This window comes from Gavialis gangeticus, unplaced genomic scaffold (genome assembly GCF_001723915.1).
Source record: "Gavialis gangeticus isolate Ggan-Ray unplaced genomic scaffold, GavGan_comp1, whole genome shotgun sequence".
NCBI lineage: Eukaryota > Metazoa > Chordata > Crocodylia > Gavialidae > Gavialis > Gavialis gangeticus.
Genome location: NW_017729025.1, coordinates 27,688,779 through 27,695,416, shown reverse-complemented (window position 1 = coordinate 27,695,416; position 6,638 = coordinate 27,688,779). Strand labels below are relative to the sequence as shown.

General features: G+C 41.4%; 1 protein-coding gene across 2 annotated transcripts in view; it reads right to left on the bottom strand.

The window, feature by feature from the left end:
- The window catches only part of BEGAIN (brain enriched guanylate kinase associated), a 310,010-nt gene extending 303,933 nt beyond the window's left edge, over positions 1 to 6,077 (bottom strand). For both annotated transcript variants that reach the window (XM_019518557.1, XM_019518558.1), the window contains exon 1: positions 5,797 to 6,077. The gene's annotated coding sequence lies outside the window, so the exon portion shown is untranslated. The remainder of the gene's footprint in view (positions 1 to 5,796) is intronic.
- Between the last annotated feature and the right edge of the window lie 561 nt (positions 6,078 to 6,638).

Sequence of the window (6,638 nt, the reverse complement as noted above, 5' to 3'; positions counted from 1 at the left end):
TTTTTTTTTTTTTTTTTTTTTTTGAATAAAATAAAAATGGCTTTTGTATAAGCTGGAAAGACTTGTCTTGAGGAAACTGCAACACAGAGTTTTTATTCTATGTAAGTTCTTCTATTCTATGTAAGTTCTTCTACCCTGCTTATCATCACGGTACCTTCCTTTTGCGAATTAAGCAATGACACTAATATTGTTGGTGATCTTCTGGTGCTCTTCTTTAGTAACAGAAACACAAGTGCAATTCCTTGTTTTGACAGCATTTGCCTGTGTGTTGCTGTGTATTTACGTTAGAGAAGACAGGATCAATGAAAGTCACCTTGCACTTGATGAGGTTTGTGGTGGCTCTTAAACTGCTGAGAGAATTAGTTTCAATTTTCAATCAGCTCCTGAGAAAATTCTGCATAGACAAGTTTACCCATTTCTGTGCAAAGTTTCCTTTGTATTTGAGGAAGAATTTTGGTCTTCATTCCAGACCTGTAGAGTGGATTTTGTTAAATAACTTTGGACTACGCCACAGAGTACCTTGAAAATAAAGACAAGCACCTTAAATGGGATTCATACTACACATGGGAGGACAATGTTGTACTCTGATTAGCCTGTGCTGTTGAAGAGAGAGGCTCCAGTATTCTCTAAAAGAGTTTCTTGAGTATGAAGTCTTCAGTGCTAGGGTATATTGCAGTACTAGAGTCCAGTTGAGAGGTGCTGAAACATGAAAAGCCATTGTCTGCCAGGATGGGAAGGGCTCGCTTGGGCAAATGAAGATGATGGAACACATTACACATCACCAGGGAATCTAAAAGTGCCCCTAAACTATGGCCAGAACTGATGATGAGTATATGCCCTCAGCTAATGACAGCATCTTGACCAAATTCCTCAAAGCATTTTCCTCTGCTTGACACCGTTACATCTGTCTTGCTCAGATTCAGCATCAGCCCATGTTTATCCATAAGCTGATCTCCTTCAAACACCAGGTGCCTTTCTTTGTGTAAATGTGTGGTGTAGAAAAGGTGAAACTCGGTGCGTCTACACATGATGCTATGTCACTGTAGCAATGTGCTATGGCAATGTAGTATTGGCAGGCAGAACCCATGATGCCACAGCTACATCACTGTAGTGATACAGACTCTCATTATTTCATGTTTCTATGGCGATGTAGTGATTAAAAAATAACTGTGTGTTGTGTGGATGGTGAAGTATGGCCTGCTACTGCACTGTCATTTAGTACTTTCAAAAGGAAGTACTAATTGACAGCACAGTAACATTGATACCATAGGGGCACGTGTAGATGTGTCTATTGTGTCACAAATATAATGATTTCACTTGAGGCCAAGTCATCTAACAGTTCAGTTAGCAGTTAGTAATAGATGCTTAAAAGGACAGGAGAGAGAATTGATGCTGTGGGACTCCACAGGTAAGAAATCTTCTTGTGGGAGTGCAGTTTCCATCATTGCTGTTTTGGATGCGTCCCTTCAGAAGGGCTCAAACTATTTCAGTGCACTATTTCGGTGCACCCCTGCCACCTCTCTCAGGTGGCTAAGCCATATCTTGTTTACTTATGCCCCTGCTAGACATTACATATTGCACAATTGACTGGTGAATCTCAATAAAGTTAGATCAGCCACCTGCACAAAGTAATTATCACATGATAAAAATGACTATCTAGTAGGGGTGTGTGAAATGGGTCCTATTCAATCCAGCTTCGGATTCAGCCTTAGACGCTGCTTTAAATGTTTTTTCTGCATACCTCGAGGTATCAGGCACGGTTCATGAACTCAGTGATGGTGGGGCAGATGCAGTGTCCCACAGGAGCACAGGGCGAGGACCCCATGTGCTCGGCGGCAAACCTGGAAGTACTTCCAGTCCATTTCTGGGTCCGCCACCAAGCACATGGAGGGGCCCCTCTGTACTCCCATGGCTCAGTGATCAGCCACAGGTGAACCCTTGGTGCCCCCCCAGACTCAGGAGCCACCAGTTGCCAAGCTGAGGGGGTTCGGGGGGGGCCCTCTGTGAGCTCCCTGGTGAACCCAGAAATGGATTAGACATGCTTCTGGTCCACTTTTGGGTCTGCTGTTGAGCATGCTGGGGAGCCCCCCATGCTCCTGTGGGATGCTCCATCCACCCCACCATCTCAGCATTCACGAGCCACCTGGTACCTTGAGGTACGTAAAAAAAACATTTAAACCTGTGCCTATGTCCAAATCACCAAATCTTTCCAAATGTCTCTGAATCAATTCAGAGGGTTCCAATTTCAATTTGGAGAGATTAAAGGGTTTCCTGGTTCAATTCAGCTTTGGAGATTCAGCCACCAAATTGGGCCGAATGTCCACTGAACTGAAGCAGGAACTGAAGCTTTGCACAGCCCTACTATCTAGCTGAAAGAAGGGCCAACCAGCTAAAAGGTTAGTGCTTGAAAATGTGTAACAACTCAGTTATTGGTTTCTACCCAGCTTTATTTTGAGCATGTGTGGGCCACTTTTCCTTCAGTTCTTCCCCCTTTCCCCCCTTCCTCTTCCTTTCTTAACACCCCCTCCAGTTAGTTTCTTTCTCTCTCTTTCTCTCTTCCTCTCTCCTTTTTTTAAAGCAAAATGAAAAAGAGTTGGGAGGAAAAAGTTGCCTAAGGAAAGGGGGGTGGGGGAGGGAAGAGGAAGCACATGGTAAACACAAGTGACTAGAGACCAAAAACTTAAAAAACCAAAAAAATATTCCAAGAGGAAAAATCTTTGTAAGAATGTTTGCATAAATCCATCTTGTTTTTCACCATGAGGAATGAGAGTCCTTTGAAATTCTACAGGAATAAAGTTTTCCTATTGTTAGATGGGCTTCGCTTCCAATGCTTCTCCAGTTCTGCACCGAATAGTCCTTTTCTCTCCACACTGATAATACTGCCTATTCTGAAGTTTTCCTCAGGAGAGAATGTAGCCATCCAGGTTGGGCACCTACAAAACGGGTGTTTTGGACTATTTTGCATACAGATTTTGTGGCAGAACTTTATAGTACCAGTTTTTATGAAAGTAATGATGAGTTTAATAGAATCTGGAATCTACTCCAGTCACTCTTGGAAAAACTTCTGAACACTAATATAGAACTTCCAGTTCTTCATCAGTTTTTTTTCCCCTGAACTTTTCCCTCACTTTACATCTTCAGGAATCTAAGTCCATTAATTAAATTTTGAAATTTAGAGAAAGGTGAAAGATGGGGGAAATCTTTGTCAAATATCTAAACCACAAAAAGAATAAAATATCACTAATATTAACATACTTTGGACACGTGAATCCCATCAAATGAATAAACCGTGAGTTCTGAGGTCTGTTATCCAATGTCACTCAAGTGCATCTTAAAACAACCTATGATTACATGTGCTGTATCAAGTCACTGCAGGCCCTTAAGCATTAACTTCTAATAAATACAATTGATCTGTTGGGCTACACTGTACCCTACATGATGGGTTTGTCGCTGGAGGACATGATGACCACAAAAGAAGCAGAAGGAAACACTTTCCCCCCTCCCTGCCCCCTATCACCTTTATTAGAGGTTTTGTACAGACATTCAGTTTCTCTGGGAGAGCAGTGACTCTCCCAGGAGATACCATGAGTATGCAGATGTTCTGGCTTTTTCTCCCGGGGTAAAAATGGCTGCTTCAGGAGAAAAATAACCTGGGAACAACCAGGGTTAAATCATACTCAGGAGAGTTTCTTCTTGGAGAGTGAATGTTTGTACATGCTGAGAGAGCAGGGACGGCCAATTATTTTGGACAGAGGGCCACTTACTGAGTTTTGGCAAGCCATCGAGGGCTGCATGACAGGCAGCCAGGGGCAACTAAATATTAATTTTCTAAATGTTTTAGGGGCCCTGCAGGCCAGATAGAATGGCCTGGTAGGCCACATCCAGCCCATGGGTTGCATTTGCCCACCCCTGTGCTAGAGTCTCCATGTACTTGGAGATGTGAAGTCTTCCCACTGCCACCCAAAAACATCTACTTTGTTTCTCTCATCCTATCTCAGAAGCCAATCTACCACTTGAGGGTTTTCTCCTATGCCACTAAGTGCTCAAGACCTCTTTAAATATATTAATTCCTGGCCCTGTCTGAATCTTTTGAGAAATGGGCTTCAAGTTTCCCCTGCTTCCTGGACCAGCTATTCTCTTTCAGACTTGCTAGAGTCCTGACTTTCCAGGGCTCTTGTAAAGCTGCTGTGATAACCCAGGCCATGACTGAGCACATTCGGAACTGGACTTCTTTTGTGTGGCTGGCAACCCATTAGCATAGAGCTGGTCCTAGGTTAATGTTGTTCACTGTAGCCCTATGGCAGTGGTTGTGTTCTCTATTTTTATTCTAGATCTTGATATGCGTAATCCTCCAAGACTTTCTGTATCTGTCACAGAGTAAATAAGGGGATGAATGCTCCAGCTCTGAGCTTCAGCACATCCTGGAAAAGTTGTTTTTTTTTTTAAAAAAAAAAAGCTTCTCTGAGTGTAAATGAGTTGGACAGGTGATTTTTTTTTAAGGTATTGTTATGAATAATTTGAAAATAAATGGAAGAAATAAAAGTTAATTCCCCTCTCTTGCCTACATGTCTTGTAGTGTTAGGGGGATGGGTGGGTAGAATTAGAGGAAAGATTTGGATTTTTTCCCTACAGCAAATGGTGGTTATTAAAATAATCGATTTATACAACTGATGTTTTTTCACATACAAAATTTTCTTTTAATCTTGTTACCGAGAGGGTTTGAACATGCTTACATTAAAAGTTTCTTGGGCACTGGCAGCAGGGACGCTGTCTTATGTGCATATACTATATATTCCTACAAAGTGCTACGCCCATTACTTGTTCACAATCAGAGAGCCACATGGTTGCTAACTGATGCTAAGTAGGTAGTAAGGCAGCTATGAAATGAAAAAGTGTGTGTAGGAACAGAGACAGAGACCCTTTTATTCTTTGCAATGACCTTTTTTTCCATTACAACTGTTGCAATTTATTTTTCCTGCATCTTTCACATTTTTCTTTACCCCTTTAAAGCCCCTGATCCAAGCTCCTCTTACCAGGCTCCAATAAACATGTCTATTGAACTGTATAAATACTCTTAAAGGAGGCAAGCTACAATATGCACTGTTTGCTTTGGCAAATGAAATTGCATTTATGCTGCTTCACACACAAACGATTATTTCATCTGCACACCAAAGCTCATGTTGGGTTTAGCAGTGATTGATTAATGCCTTGAATAATTAAACAAAATCACCCACTGTAAAATATTTTTCTTCAGCATTTAATACAAATTGCTAAAGTATGGTTTCATGTGTATTATTAGCTGTATTAATGCTACCATATGACTTTTGTTTTCCTCTCCCTCCCTTGTAGTAAAAATGATTGTACCAATTTCACACTTACTGGCCAGTAGCATATTCTTGATACACATTTCCATTTATGATAAGATCAAATAAAATTTTCCACAATGTGCATTATGCAAGATGCATAACTCTTTCCCACCTCCCCACCTCCCACCAAAATAAACTATTATGGAAGTCAATAATAAATCATTCCATGAGCTTTCTAGCATTGCAGCTATGGGAAGCTGCACCCATATAATTTGCCGTCTTGTACCACAGTATATTAAATGTTTCCTCTTTAAGGCAGCAATGTCTGCCAAATGAAACAACGGAGAATGCTAAATCATATTAAAGCTGCAATATGACAGCTGAATTGCCAGTGCTATAGATTTAGTGCTGAAGACTTTTGTTACCTATTATACATTTTAAATGGAAAAAAAACTGGCATGCTCTATGGCTAAGAGAAAACAATACTTACTTTGGAATGATTCTGGGAGCTCTGTTCTGCTAGTCCACAGACTGAAATGATGGAGCCAGATTTAGAAGTAGCTTATTAGGTGCATGCTGCTTCAACAGTTACAGCTGCTGCTGCTGCTTTTTTTTTTTTTAAACTGAGAGGCAGGATCGTTTTTCTTTTAATGAAACCAGCCGAGAATGACATCCTGTCCGTGTTGCCATGAGAGCGTCAACCTGCATAGCAAAGTCGAGCAATTGCCAACAAACTTATTAAGGGTCATTCACTGTCTACCAGCTGGTGCCTTCTTGTGTAGCCACAAACTTGAACAGCATCAAGGAATGTCACTGCATGTCTTTCACCAGTGTAGGAAATTACTAGTTAAACATGTACACTCGAGACTGAAATGGATTGAGTCAATGCTATGTGGGAATTTTCACTAGTTAAGTACATTTTGACAAATCTTTCACTTCTTGCACAGTCAAAATCCCCACCGAATTCAACAGGAGGCTGGTGAGTGGAATATCTCCTGGTACAGCAGGCAACCTGTCAGGACCAGGCCCTAGATAAAGAATGCAGGGACTGCACTATAGACAGTATATATAGCAAATGGATCGTATCTAAGAAACGCAGCACCCTACTCCATCTTTGATCTTCAGGGGCTACATTTTTCCAGTCGCTTCAATCCAGTCTACATTAATGCTTGCCTGTTTTTCTGAATGAACTTGAATACATTGTGTATTCATCTGCAAGCCTATTTTTGTTTTACTGTGCTGACTCTGGGGTGTTTTGCCTGGGTAGATTCCATCACACATACAAGTGACGCAGCACAGTGGACACGTGTGATGGGGACCTGCAGCACTAGA